The sequence below is a fragment of the Rhinolophus ferrumequinum genome (assembly GCF_004115265.2).
Source record: "Rhinolophus ferrumequinum isolate MPI-CBG mRhiFer1 chromosome 15 unlocalized genomic scaffold, mRhiFer1_v1.p scaffold_54_arrow_ctg1_1, whole genome shotgun sequence".
Lineage (NCBI taxonomy): Eukaryota > Metazoa > Chordata > Mammalia > Chiroptera > Rhinolophidae > Rhinolophus > Rhinolophus ferrumequinum.
Window position 1 is genome coordinate 11,978,109 of NW_022680357.1, and position 13,435 is coordinate 11,991,543.

The following is a 13,435-nucleotide window of genomic DNA, read 5'->3' on the forward strand; positions in this document are numbered from 1 at the left end:
GCCTTCTCTGAGCTCTCTACTCAAAGCAGTGCCCTCAGTTACTCTCCCTCCTTCACTGAGGGAGACACCCGAGGGCTGTCACAACACTCTTTCTTTATCTCCCTGGGACAGAGCCGCATTGCTCTTCTGCACCCATTTTGAAGGTAGGGGTAGCCATGTGACTTGTTCTGGCCAGTGAAATGTGTGTAGAAGTGACATGTAGCACATCTCGGTGGAAGCTTTAAGAGCCAGTGTGCGGTGTTCTGTGTCCTCTTCTCCTTGCCGTGGAGATCATGCTGAGATGGAACATACACTGAGGTGAATCCTCCATCAGCTTGGGTCCCTTTGTGACTTCAGTGAACGTGTCGCCCGCCGTAGGTGCATTTGACATGTATTGTGAGTGACATGTGGACCAGCCACTGAGACTTGGGGGTTGTTTGTTACTATAGCATCACCTAACAGATTCTGACTGATACAGTCTCACCTTTTCATTTTTTTCTTTTTCCTTTCCCTTACTTACCGTCATCAGGCTTATTTATGTTTTACATGTTTATTTGTTTAATTTATGTCTGTTTTCTCTAGAATATAAATTCAGTGAGAACCATTTTTTTTTGGGGGGGGAGTTGTTTGTTGGTGTTCCATGGAATAACTCCAGTATCTTCCAGAGTGTCTAGTACATGGTAGGTGCTCAATATATGTGTTGAATGAATTGATTAATAACTTGGTTACTATGGGCAGGTCACTTAAGTTATATGAACCTCACATTCCTCATCTGTAAAATGGGAATACTAACCATACCTCATAGGGATGTTTTGAGAATTAAAGAGTAATGGCTGTAAAGTGCCTGGATAGTAGGTATGCAATTCATATATGCTGTTGTTTTTGTGACAGTTCTCAATCCAGTAAACCCAAACCAGGGCCTCTGTTGTCAGTTACCTTTGGCAGATATATTTTACACTGTTCCCCAGAACTATTAAAGGTCCTTCCACAAACGGGTGGCATTGTTACCATGGAATCCAGGGTCCTCATTCATAGAGACTCTCAAAGGCTTGTTCTAAGTATTTGCTATTAGTTCACAGGGTGAGTGTGGAATCTGGCGACAGTGTCTCTTCCACGTTGGGCTAGAGAACCATAAATGGCCCCCTAGAGCTTTAAGGGCTTTGGGTCTTAGGATGGATGTTCAAATAGGAAAGAATAGCTGATGCTTGTGGAGTCTCTAGGGACACAGGTAGTGACACTACACAGAGAATTAGACTTTCCAAGTAGAAAACACCCAGAAGAGACGGACTGGGTGCTTCCATTTCTTTTCTTTCTCAGTGCTGGGAGTGGAGTCCAGTCCTGATAAGAATGTCTGACAGATTCTTGGAGGCCAGGAGCCAAGTAACACCCAGAGGGCAGGGTCTGTGGAGGTGCCAAAGGGCTGGGCTCTGGAGTTGGGGGAATTCTACGTTGAATCTGGGATTCAGAACTTTCCAGCTGAGTGACCTTGGGCAAGTGGCTTCTCCTCTTGGTGCCTTGGTTTCCTCATCTGCCATTCTCGGGAGACTCCGATGAGATTCCTTATCTCTCCAGCTGGACTTACCTCCTTCAGTCTGTTCTCTTGGCTGAAGCCATCGTGTTCTTTCTGAGAGGCAAATCTGATCTTGCGATTCCTCTCCTGAAGACAGAACCTCCAGTGGCTTGGCACTGTTCTCAGGTAGAGGCTGAACTCTGTATTCCAGCTTAGCCCCACCTCCCCTGGCCTTTGGCCACCTGTGCAATTCCTCCTGCACCTGCCGCTCCTGCCACAGCCAGGCTTTGTAAGAGGCCTCCATGTCATTTCTTACTCTGCTTCGCGTGCCCCACCCTTCCCCAGCCTCCCACCCCAACTTCTGCTCTCCCACTAATTCCTCCCCAACCTTCAGATCTCACTTTAGATTCACTTCTTCGAACACCCAGACGGCGGCATTAACTAACTCTGCACAGTCTCTGACACACAGTCGGTTCCAGGCTGGCTGGGGTGGACCCATTATTCTGGGAGGGCTGAAGAGCTGAGTGGTTTGACACGGAGGCTCTGAGAGCAGGCACCCTGGGCTTGAATTGGGGGGTCAATGACCACGGGAGGTGTCAGCCCTTGGGTAGCACTCTTCACCATCCTGTGCTCAGTTTCCCCATCCATGAAATGGGCCAACAGCAGTCACTGTTGTGCGGCTGAAATGAGACAATACCTGTAAATGGTGCCTGGTGCAGAGGAAATGCTTTAAAAATAGTGGTTATTTTTACCACTTTCCTGTTGTTTTGTGGACCTGGAAACAAAAAAGATTCCTAAGAGGATGTGTGAACACATGCATGGATACACTCATTCTCACTCTCCCTGTTGCTGAGGGACACTGGGGACAGTCCCCTACAAGTACCAAACCTTGTGTAGCAGTTAGGCTGGTTTAGGAGTGGCCCTGCTTTTAGATGGAGAACAGGACTGGTTGTCTTCCCAGGCTCCTCTTCCACCCCATCTAGGAGCTCCATAAATAAATAGATTTTGAGATACGGCTTTGACAGATTTCCCAAATGCCACTGACTGCCCCAGCTGGACCATCAGGAAGCCCAGCGCCCGTTACTTGCAAAGGGAAAAGGGTTCTAGGTGTTTGTGTGCATTTTTGTATGTGTGTATGTGTGTGTTTGTAGGCATATATGTGTGTGTATGTGTATGCATGTGTATGCAGTATACATGTATATATGTGTATGTGTGTGTAGGCGTATAAGTGTGTGTGTATGCATGTATATGTAGTATATATGTGTATGTGAGCATGTATATATGTATGTGTAGATGCCTATGTGTGCGTGTGTGTATGTGTATATGCACATGTGTGTGTGTATGTGTGTGAAAACAGCAGCAGAAGAGATGGGATTTTCTTTCTCCCTCCTTCCACCCTTCTCCATCTCTTCCTGCTGTGTCGCTGCCTGTGTCACCTCCTCTCTGTGCCTGTCTCTCTCCTCTGTCCTCTGTGTCTGACCCTCGCTCGGTAGGCCTGCCACTCCCTGGGCCTTTCTCTGTGTCTTCCCCTTGGCGTCCCCTCGCCCAGCACCCAGTCTGTCTGTTGGCAAAGGAGTACTGGTTACCTAGGAAACCACTGCAGGGCGAGCACATGTGATTGGCCCGGCTGGGGCCCGACTCTGGGTTGGCAGGCAGATTTTTGGGGTGATTCTTGTCCTCAGTCCCCTTTGGGGGAGGGACATTCCCTGGGTCAAGAATGTGTGTGTCATGGTGAGCAGGGCTCCGTAGCGGGGGAAGGGATTCCTACCCTAATGAGGGCTCAGACTTGCAGAATAAAGCCACACTGACAAATTTCCGAAAAGGCATGCGTGCAGGAGGCCGGGGGAGGACGGGAAACACCGTCGTCTTCGTCATCATCATCACTAACACCTGCTCATCAGGCAGTATTTGCTAAGCTATTCATGTACGTTAGCTCCTTCGCAAAGCTCTGCAGTAGGTGACCTTTCTGCCCATTTCACAGATTAGGAGAGGGAGGGAGGCTAAGAGAGAAAGCGCTTGGCTAAAACTGGGCAGCAGACAGGGGTAGTAGATTGGGGCAGAGGGGTTATCCCTTTGTGAGGGGTATAAATGATCAATGTCTTTTACATTGTTTTGTACACCTGAAACTAATTAAACAAAAACAAAAACAAAACTGTGCCGTAGAGCTGGGATTTGAACCCAGATGTTGTCTTGTATTTAAGAAATCTGCACAGCCACCTTTGCTGGGGACTCTAAGACAAGGGATGAGAGATGTGGGATTAGTGGTCACAGAGACAGGGGGAGAGTTGAGATGGCTTCTCAAGATGCCCCCTGCACACTCCTCACTGCAGTCCTTTAATCGGGGTCTTCTGTCTCTTGAGGAACAAGCCAACCACGACGGCGCCCTGCGGTTCTAAGGAACTGTCCTGTCACACGTTCTTCCTCATCTTCTAAGAATGACCGGGGTTCTGGAAATGGCCGGTGGGGATGGCTGCACAACAGTGGAAACGCCACAGAAGTGTACAGTTAAAAAATGGTTAAATGGTAAATTTCATGTACGTTAAACAAAAAAGAGTGGCAGCGGACCTATGTATAATCAGTTGGGTCTGTGAACCTGTGATTCAGGCCCTGTGCTTTGCCCATAGAGAAGACTCAGCTTGCAGGGAACGTTTGAGCCCCTTGTCGATGCCAGGTAGGCATGTTGATAAACGTGGATTGTTTCATCAAATCCTCCCAATACCCTGTGAGGCCGTTTCTCTTATTATCTCCATTTCATAGAGGAAGTACTTGAGATTCTGCAAAGTTGAGGAATTGCTGGCCTTGACATAGCCTAGCCCTGATTGGAACTCAGGACTTTCTGTCACCAGAAAGCCTCCTCACTGCCTTCCCACTGCCAGTGGGGATGCCAGCGAGAGCCCTGCTTCTCTGCAGTCCCGCAAGATTAGATGATTCTCATTCTTGGTTCCAGCTCAGTTCCTTCTGAAGGCTTGAGAGCTCGTCAGTTTCCTAGCCAGCAGTTGGCTGTCCCAGGCCATCTCCCCAGTGTCCTTACAGTGTCAAAGCTGGGTCAGGAAAGCAGCGGCTGGAAATAAACCCGGGACCCAAGGCAGGCAAGCTGGCCAGATCAAAGCTAATGAGGCACGTCCTTGGGAAACGCAGCGGAGGTGGGCAGCACCTCCTGTGATTACCTGCCATCATCGCTTCTGGGGACGTGGCTGGGCAGTGCCTTGGTGGGAGGGGAAGAATTAGGGGCTCTGCAGGGCCAGGAGAGCAAGTGGTGGGGCAGGACACGCACCCTTCCAGTCATCATATGGCACAATGAGAGCCGGAGTCTGTCTTGCTATTTTGTCCATCACACATCAGCATTTGGGCCACGTCCCAGGACGCCTGGCTTGCTGTGATTTTGAGCAGTAGCAAGGGCTGCATTTACATAGAGGGTCCATTCAGCCTGTTCAAGAGCTATGATTGGGTGAGTCAAGATTCTTATTCCCATTTTATAGAGGCAAAAACTAAGGCTCAGAGAGCTGAAACGGCTCATCCAAACTCACATAGCTGGCAAGATGCAGAGGCAGGTCTGGCTAAGCGCAACCCCCGTTTTTTGTACCATAGGCCTTATTTCTTCCTGAAGATTATTTGGGGTTACTAGGGAGTCAGGGCAGGGACTTCTTAGGTGGTCCAAGATGAAAGACAGAGTCTGTTTGGCTTGAAGATTCATTATGTGGCATACGAAAAAGCATTTGGCATCTTTCATAGTTCTGTCCAATGTAGATATCTGATACTTGTTAGGACATCTGATCCTTGGGATGGGGAGCTTTTGCCTAAGGCATTGGTTCTCAAAGTGTGGCCCCTGGACCAGACACACCAGCATCACCTGGCAGCTTGTTAGAAATGCAAATTCTGGGGGTGGAGCCCAGCAGTCTGTGTTGACTGGTCGCCCCTCAAAAGACATGTCTATCTGGAACCTGTGACTGTGACCTTCTTTGGAAAACAGGTCTTTGCAGATGTAATTAAGGTGAAGACTGCGAGATGAGATCATCCTGAATTAGGATGAGCCCCAAATCCACGGACAAGCGTTCTTAGAAGAGGAGAAGACAGGAAAGCACACACAGAGAAGAAGGTCCCGTGAAGACAGAGGCGGAGGCTGGAGGGATGCGTCCACAAGCCCAGGAACGCCAAGGATTGCTGGCAGCCCCCAGAAGTGGAGAGAGCTCTGAGCATGGAATAGATTCTCCCCGAGAGCCTCTAGAAGGAACCAACCTGCAGACACCTCGACTGTGGACTTCTGGCTTCCAGAACTGGGAGGGAATAAACCACCCAGCGTGGGGTCCTCTATTACGGCAGCCACAGGAAACTCACACCGAGGCCTCCACGTGACTGCTGCACACAAACTTTGGGATCTCCTGAGTCAGAGCAGTGCCTCTCCAAGTGTGCAAACACATACAGCCATCCCTTGCTCACCCAGTCAAAGTCAGCCCAAGGACGTGTGTATAGCTTTTAAACAAGCTTCTGTGGTGGTTTTGATGCGTGCTAAAGATTGAAAGCGTTTAACCTTGAGGAGCGTTGTGTTCAGAGTACATACCTTTGGTCTTTTCTTCCCAGCCTGGCCATGCCAAGCCCAATGAGAACCACCCTTCTTTAGCCAGCTTCCTACACGTGCAGGAGTGTTGGTATTTTTATTATCATCATAATCCTTAGTTCTGTTGCTAGTTTTCTCTGCTTCTCTGCACTTGGCAGGGGAAGAAAGCGAAGCAGGTTTATGGTAGAGACACACACACCCTTATGGGACCCTACATCTGCCCTGTACCATAGTAACTCAGGCACACTGCGCAGAGCGTTGGGGCCTGGAGGGGAGGATTGCAAAGCCACCAGGCATGAGGCTTCGCTCCCTGATCCACGTCTGGGGGTGGGCAGGACCACTGAGGAAGCAGATCAGGGGTGTGGAAATTTCCTAATCCTCTCCTTGGAGAGTGTCACGAAGTAAACGCGCCATGTAATTACGTACTTGAGAAGTTTCCATTATTCGCTGTATTTTGATCTCCAGCACTGGGTGTTGGCCCTTCTGGAGATGGAGGGCCGGCATGGCAAAAGATTCTTTTCGGGTCCTCTAGGTCCTCAAACCAAGGGATCCTGAACACGTCCTCATGGCTTGAACCCTTCGGAAGGTCTTTTGAATTCACGAAGCTCTATTGAGCCTGCCGCCTGCAAGAGACAGGAAGATGGGGAGACCCACCGGTCTGGATTGGGAGAAGCATCAGCTAAGACTGTGGGCTCCCCAGGGATCCTTCTGGTTGTGAAAACAGCCTGGAAATTTCTGAAGATGCTGAGCAGAAGCAGCCCTTTCAGTTATTAATGTCTATTGATGGCTTTGGGTGTCTCCCAAATATATATGTGAGACACGGCATATATATTACCTTAGTTAACCCGCGTAAAAGCTCTATACTGAAGGTATTATTGAGTCCCATTCTGTAGAAGATGAAATAAGGCCCAAAGGAAAATGGAGCCTGCCAAAGGTCCCACAGCTGGTAAGGCAGAACCAGGATTTGTGGAAATCAACATTTCTCCGCCTCAGTGCTATTGATATTTTGGGCCGGCTCAGTCTGTGTGGTGGGGTCGTCCCACATATTGTAGGGTGTTTAGGAACATTTTTGGCCTCTGCCCACTAAATGTCAGGAGCACCCCCCGTGCCCCCCCCAGTTCTGACGACCAATGATGTCTCCAGACTTGCCAACTGTCCCTGGGAGCAAAATCACTCCCCGCCTCACCCCATTGAGAACTACTGGTCTAACTTTGCATCTTGTGTTCTTTCTAAGATGCTGCTGGAACTCAGCAGTGTTCTCTGTCTGATCACCGCTGTCTGAGGCACCAGAATATAAAGTCATATGTGGTACAACTCGTTAACCTCATTACTTTCCAGTTAAATTCTCTCTCTCCTCTCTCTCTCTCTCTCTCTCTCTCTGCCATTTTAGAGGTGTGGGATAACATAGAGGTTCGCTGGCTTGTGTTAAGGTCAAACAGCTTGTAGTACCTGAATCAAGGCTATAGCCCGGTTCTGTGGCCCTTTCTCATTTCTCCATTCTCTCCTGCCGACATCCCTGCAGCTCCGAGGCCTGTCTGTTGCTCCTGCACGTGGCTGGATGGGCTTCTTGAAGATTTATTACATGGCGTTAGCAATAGCCTCTTAGAATAATTGGTTTCCTTCCTTTCCCTCCATTCTTTTCCAAGAATCTACTTGATTTGTCATTTCCACAGATCAACAGCTGTTTTGATTACTAATAAGGACACACAACAAATTATAATGAAATCATAAAAATGTGGCACAACGATTGAAAAGAAACCAAGGAGGATGAAGCGAAGCCTAAGCAACAGAAATCCCAGGGGACCTGCTTTGTCGAGTAAAACCTTGGTGGTTGTCATGAACACATATACAGTTGGAGCGAAAACAGGTGCTCGTTTGATTCTCTTAAGTAATAATCATGATAAGAAAGAAAAATAGCAAATGCATCTACATCATTTACTATGTGGGGCACTGTTCTAAGTGTGTAATAGATTATCAACTCATTTAATACTGTAGGACTCAATTGTGGGGATTCTAGACACTGGAGGCGGGGGGTGCTCAAACTCTTCAAAAATGCTTTTGAAATGAATTCGGAAGATAAAAGGGGAGGGCATGCATGTCTAACCTTTGCTAGAGGAGGCAAAACAGGGTGGTTAAAAGCTGGGACTATGCAGCAGCCAGAGAGCCTCGGCTTGAATCTGGCTGGGGGGGTGACCTTGTGCGACTTACATAATCTCTCTGAGCCTCAGCTTCCTCTTCTGTAAAATGGGGATAATAAAACCTATCTCACACGATGGTGGTAAGGTTTCAGTGTGACCCAGAACCTCTGTGAAGTGCCCAGCACCGCTCCTGGCACATAGAAGCCACTTAGTGAATGTCACGATATTGAGGACACAGGGTCTGGATTCCAGCTGAGCACTTTACAAGCTCTGCACATTTGGAATTACTTCTCACTAAGCTTCCATGTTCTCATCTGGAAAACACGGTTGATGATGGATCCTGCCTCGTGGGGTCTTGTGAGGAAGAATTCAGGTAATGCCGGTGAAGTACTCAGTGGGGTATCTAGCATATTGTACGTTTTCACTGCGTGCTGTTGCTATTATTAGCATTCTAGGATGATGAACTGAAGTAACGCAGAGAAAAAGGTGGGCCATTCAGAATGACAACATGAAACCCATTCCGCTGTTAGATGATTTGCACTGTACAAATTAGCAAATTACACTCTGTTTGTTTGTTTGTTTGTTTCCCCCCAAAAATGCTTTACCAAGAGGAGGACGCTCATGCCAGTCACGCCACCCCATAAATAATTCATTTCCCCTGAAAGATCTATTTTCTCCTGACAGTGCTTGCTCAGTTTGACGGCATTTGCATTCCCCTTGATTTGCCTAATTTTAATGAGACTTTAGTTCAAATCACAAAGGTAATTTCAGATTACTTGGGTTCCTTGACAAAAATTCTGTTACCGTGACATTATTCGGTTTATACATGGACAATCTTTGCCATTGATTTGCAGGCCGAAACTCTTATGTACTGCCAGAGCACGTGTGAAGAGGTTATTTTTTAAATAGATAATTAAGGTTTTAAAAATCCGAAATGACCTTTTCGGAGTATAAACACTACACATTAGTGTTCATTGATGTAAGCGGTGGAAACCAACCTTGGCTAATGTAAGTGGAATGAGACTACCCTGAATGAATAAGAAAGGGGAGGCTCGGGAACAAGGACCTAGGGCGTCAGGTGTGTAGGAAGCAGGACAGCTGGACAGGTCCCATGGAGAAGCCACCACGTGGTCAGCTCCACCCTTTGTCTCAATCTTGTTTTGTTTTGATGGAGGGTTGAGGTCCCAGGAAGAGCCCCCTTGGTCCAGCTTGGATCCTAGCTCTGCTCCTTGGCTGGGTAGAAGAAGGTGACACATGGTGATGTACAGTTTGATGGGGGCATGGTGTATTTGTGTGAGAGGGACCTCCTTTTCTTTAGTTGTCACTTACCAGAATCCCAATTAATGCTTTGCGGTGATTGATTGACGTCCAATTTATCTACGTATTGCCTATCACTGGAGATACAACATAGCTATGCTGTGGGAAAAAGGAGTCTCTAGGTTATGGAAGAGGAGGATTTGCATAGTCTCACTTGATTTAATTCAGGAGTTTTTGCTGTACCCAAGCATGGATAAAGAATGTGATCTCCAGAGGTGAAGACTCGTAGCGATCTGGGCTTTGCAGTCATTGCATGTGGAGAGAGAGCACCTCGTCCGGATTTCGACTCAGAGCTGTGGGAAGGATCGTTTAGCATGGGGAAGCAGAAGAGAGAGAAAAGACAACTTTATAGCCTCTTACTCCTGCCTATCATGCGGTCAGATGAGGCTGACAAGCCAGTCCTCACAGCTGGACTAGAATTGCACTATGAATTATTTAGGTCGAACATGAGGACGGGCTTTCCAGCTGCAATGGGAGTCAGACTGCGGCCATCCTTCAAGTATGGTTTTGATCCAAGGGGCCAATTAGTGCCGACTCCGCCCTTCCGCTCCTACTTCCTATACCTGTGATGTATTCGCCAGGTAATCACAGCGTTCCTTCTGGGCAGGTTTGGATTCCTGAATATTTCTCAACCTTCCCTTGGAGAAGGCCTCCACTGACCAACTAGGTTAGCAAAGGGGGTGGGGTGGTACCCTTTACTGCCTGTAGTCTAGATTCAGAATGGAGATTATGAGTGGAAACAGGGGCCGCACTAAATATCGATTTGATATTTTGCATTTTTAGGAGTCACTGCCAACTCATTAGGTAATTGCCAAGACGACAATAGAAACCCCAAGGGTTGGGGGAAACAAAGGGAATCTTGTAGGGGCGAATTCTTTGAAGCAGCAGAAGTGAGGTATTCACCAGAAGTATTTAACTCCCTTGAGAACACACAGAACGGGTACATAGCATTTCAGATTTGCTTGCATCGTACACAAAAAGAAAACTCAGACCACTCTGGCTTACACAATTTATGGCACGTATCGACGAAAGCAGCAAGAAAGTCAAGAGATGAGGCCCAATTCAGGTAGGGCTTGATCTAGAGGTTGAAAGGCCTGATTTCCTCTTTGGTTGCCTTTCCCCGGTAGTCGTTCCATCCTCAGGCACTTCTTTGTGGGTCATCAGTAGCTACACGCTCTTTTCTTTTAGTCTAAAAACAACTGCAGCAGCAGCAGACTTTCCATCTTCAGCCCACACTATTCAGAGAACAGAGAATATCTCTGTAGGTACCTCCTACTCAAGTCCTGGGATTCACTCTTTCTCATTGGCCAGGATTGGGTTACTTGCTCCTCTCTGAACACTGGTTGGAAGATGGCATAAAGGTCAGTCCCCCCGCAAATCACATGGCTGAGATTGGAAGGGAGGTAAATTCCCCAAATGAGAAGCAGGGTCTGATTGAAAGGAGAGGGGGACATGGCTATTGAGAAGGCAGTAAGAAATATTCTCTGTAAGGGAGTTTGTGCCTGTGTGAGTGGAAGGATGAGAGGCTGAAGTCTGTTCCCTAAATGCCGTTCCTTAAATAAAATGGAATAAAGAAAAGAAAGAAAGTTCATCATGTCCAGGGTCATAGGATACAGTTTGTGTATAAAATAAGTTTGTTTAAAATGATTGAAGAGATAAAAGGAGGATGAAAGACAATACTGGCAGCACAAGATATTGTAAAAGAGATTTTTTTAAAGCAACTACAATTTATAGAAATCAAGACTATTGTCATTGAAATTAAATACTTGATATCAGAGTTAAACAGAAGATTAGACATAGCTTCAGAGAGAGGTAGTGAATTGAAAGACAGACTGGAGGAAATTATCCGGAGTGCAGAAAAATGGTGATGGATTGAAGTCAAGAGTAGATTCAGAGGATGGTTCCGTTATAGAGGTAAGAGATGGTTGTGGTGTCTTGGACAAAAGTGGTGCCAGTGAAAATGGAGAAAAGGGGATGGATTAGAACAAAATTTAGGATACTTTGTATTTCAGGATTAAGAAAAAGAATATGCCAAGGCAGAGAGACGTGTACTTGACCTCTGAGGGGAAAACAAAGACCAACGGATGGAAGTTGGAGAGAAGCTAATTTTCACATATTATATGGAAGATTTTATTTTTCTAAGAACCAGGCTTGGAGGGATTATGAATTATTATGATGAATTCCAGAGACAAGAGTACAAACCCAGCTCTTTTTGACACCAAAGGCCATCTGTAGAAATACAGAGCTGGGATGAAAAGGGGTGAAACTTTGAGGTTTCCCTGGCGACATAGACTCTTGAATCTGATTGACAGCAATGGAGTTGGAGTGGGTGGCGAACAAGGGGCAGCAGCTCGGGGGCTGGGTGTCTCTTTTCCCCTCTTTCTGGGTCTTTACTTCAACCTCGGGTGACAAGATGATGCAGACAGGAGGAACTTCTGTTGTGGATCCTGCCTCTCACTCTAACAAAGGGGCTCAGAAAAGCCTAACTCCGCCAGTAGCTGTGTGACCTAGGTCCAGTTGCTTTCTGTCTCTGGGCCTCTGTAACGTGGGACTGGATGCTAATAAGATGCATCTTGCAGGGTTTTAGACTAGAGTAACCAAGTAATGCATACGATGGCACGTCGGTTGTAAAATTTATAATAAATGGTAGCAGAGTGCGGTTGCTCACGACTATTTGTGGGTTCAGTTCAGAACTTGGGATGGGAAGGTCCACAGAGGAGGGGATCTGGACACATCAGCTGTCCTGGATTTGCAGGTCAGGATGGAAAAGAATAACTTTTGAGTGAAAATTCGAGGTATGACATGTGCATGTGGGTTTTGGGGAGAGCTGGCAGATTATAAACCAGAGGAAGCCAGGCCTCTGGGAAAATCCTGTTTCTTTTTGGGTAGCTATTGCTCCAGTTCAGCACTGGGTTTTTTCCCTAGATGCTTAGGTGTGCTTTGAGAATTTCCTTGGGAGTGTGGTATTTTTCTGCCTCCCCGTGCTGCAGCCTTTATATTCCTTTGTATCTCACTGTGACAAGCCTCACCATATATCTGTATGGTACTGTGGGAGATCTGTATAGTGGGAGGGCAACCCAATTCAGATGAAATTGTAGCTGACTCAGATATTTCTTCCTCTGGCAGAAGAGGGAGGCGCCAGAGGGTTTAAATGCGAGTGGCTGGCCCTCCCAGTCCTGCCTCCTCCCTCTGACTTTCCCCATTCCTTGGCCCAGCTCCAGGCCACACCCATTAAAGGCACATCCCATTCATACGTCTCCCATTTCAAGGAGGCTGCCCAGGTCCCCAGATGTTAGTACTTTTCCATTCTCTCATTGTCCTCTGCCAAGGCGCCAACAGAAGGGATTCTGGGAAAGAAAAGATTGTCATTGTCTCCAGAAAGGAGACAAGGTAAAATATTGACAGATTCTCCAAGTGTGCTCCTCTGATTTGGGACAAGGGTAGAAGATGCATTTGTTTTTTCCTCCCTTGGAACTGCATGAAACAGTTGAGAAAACATGCAACTGAACTTCCCATCTTCGGAAGATGACTTTAAAATAGGCCATTAGACAAAAGTAAGCTAAGAGCCAATTTAGTGCTAAATATACCCATTCTTATAAAATCTGCTATTTTTGAGTTAAATGTTGCAGAAATTACCAAATTTGCATTTAATTATTTTAATAGATCTTGTTTACAGATGACTAGGCAAAAAAGAAAATAAAAAAGTCCCCCAAACGAATTCACTTTGACTGCTCAGATTGTAACTGTGCCTAAAATAGAAAAACATACTCAGAATATTTTGTCAAAGTCAGAGGGAAAGCTAACTTTAATTCCATTTTGTCTCGGTGTCAACACCACACATGCTGTTTCTCCTATTAAATGAGATTTGTACTTTTGAAATTGGGGATGAAATATCTTTTCCCTGGTGAAGGACTTTTCTGGACCTGTCTCCTAGTT

The 13,435-nt window shown here is 46.7% G+C and overlaps 1 protein-coding gene across 2 annotated transcripts in view; it reads left to right on the plus strand.

Moving 5' to 3' along the window:
- Positions 1-13,435, plus strand: part of SHISA9 (shisa family member 9) — a 249,423-nt gene that overhangs the window by 118,926 nt on the left and 117,062 nt on the right. The gene's annotated exons all lie outside the window — the stretch shown is intronic.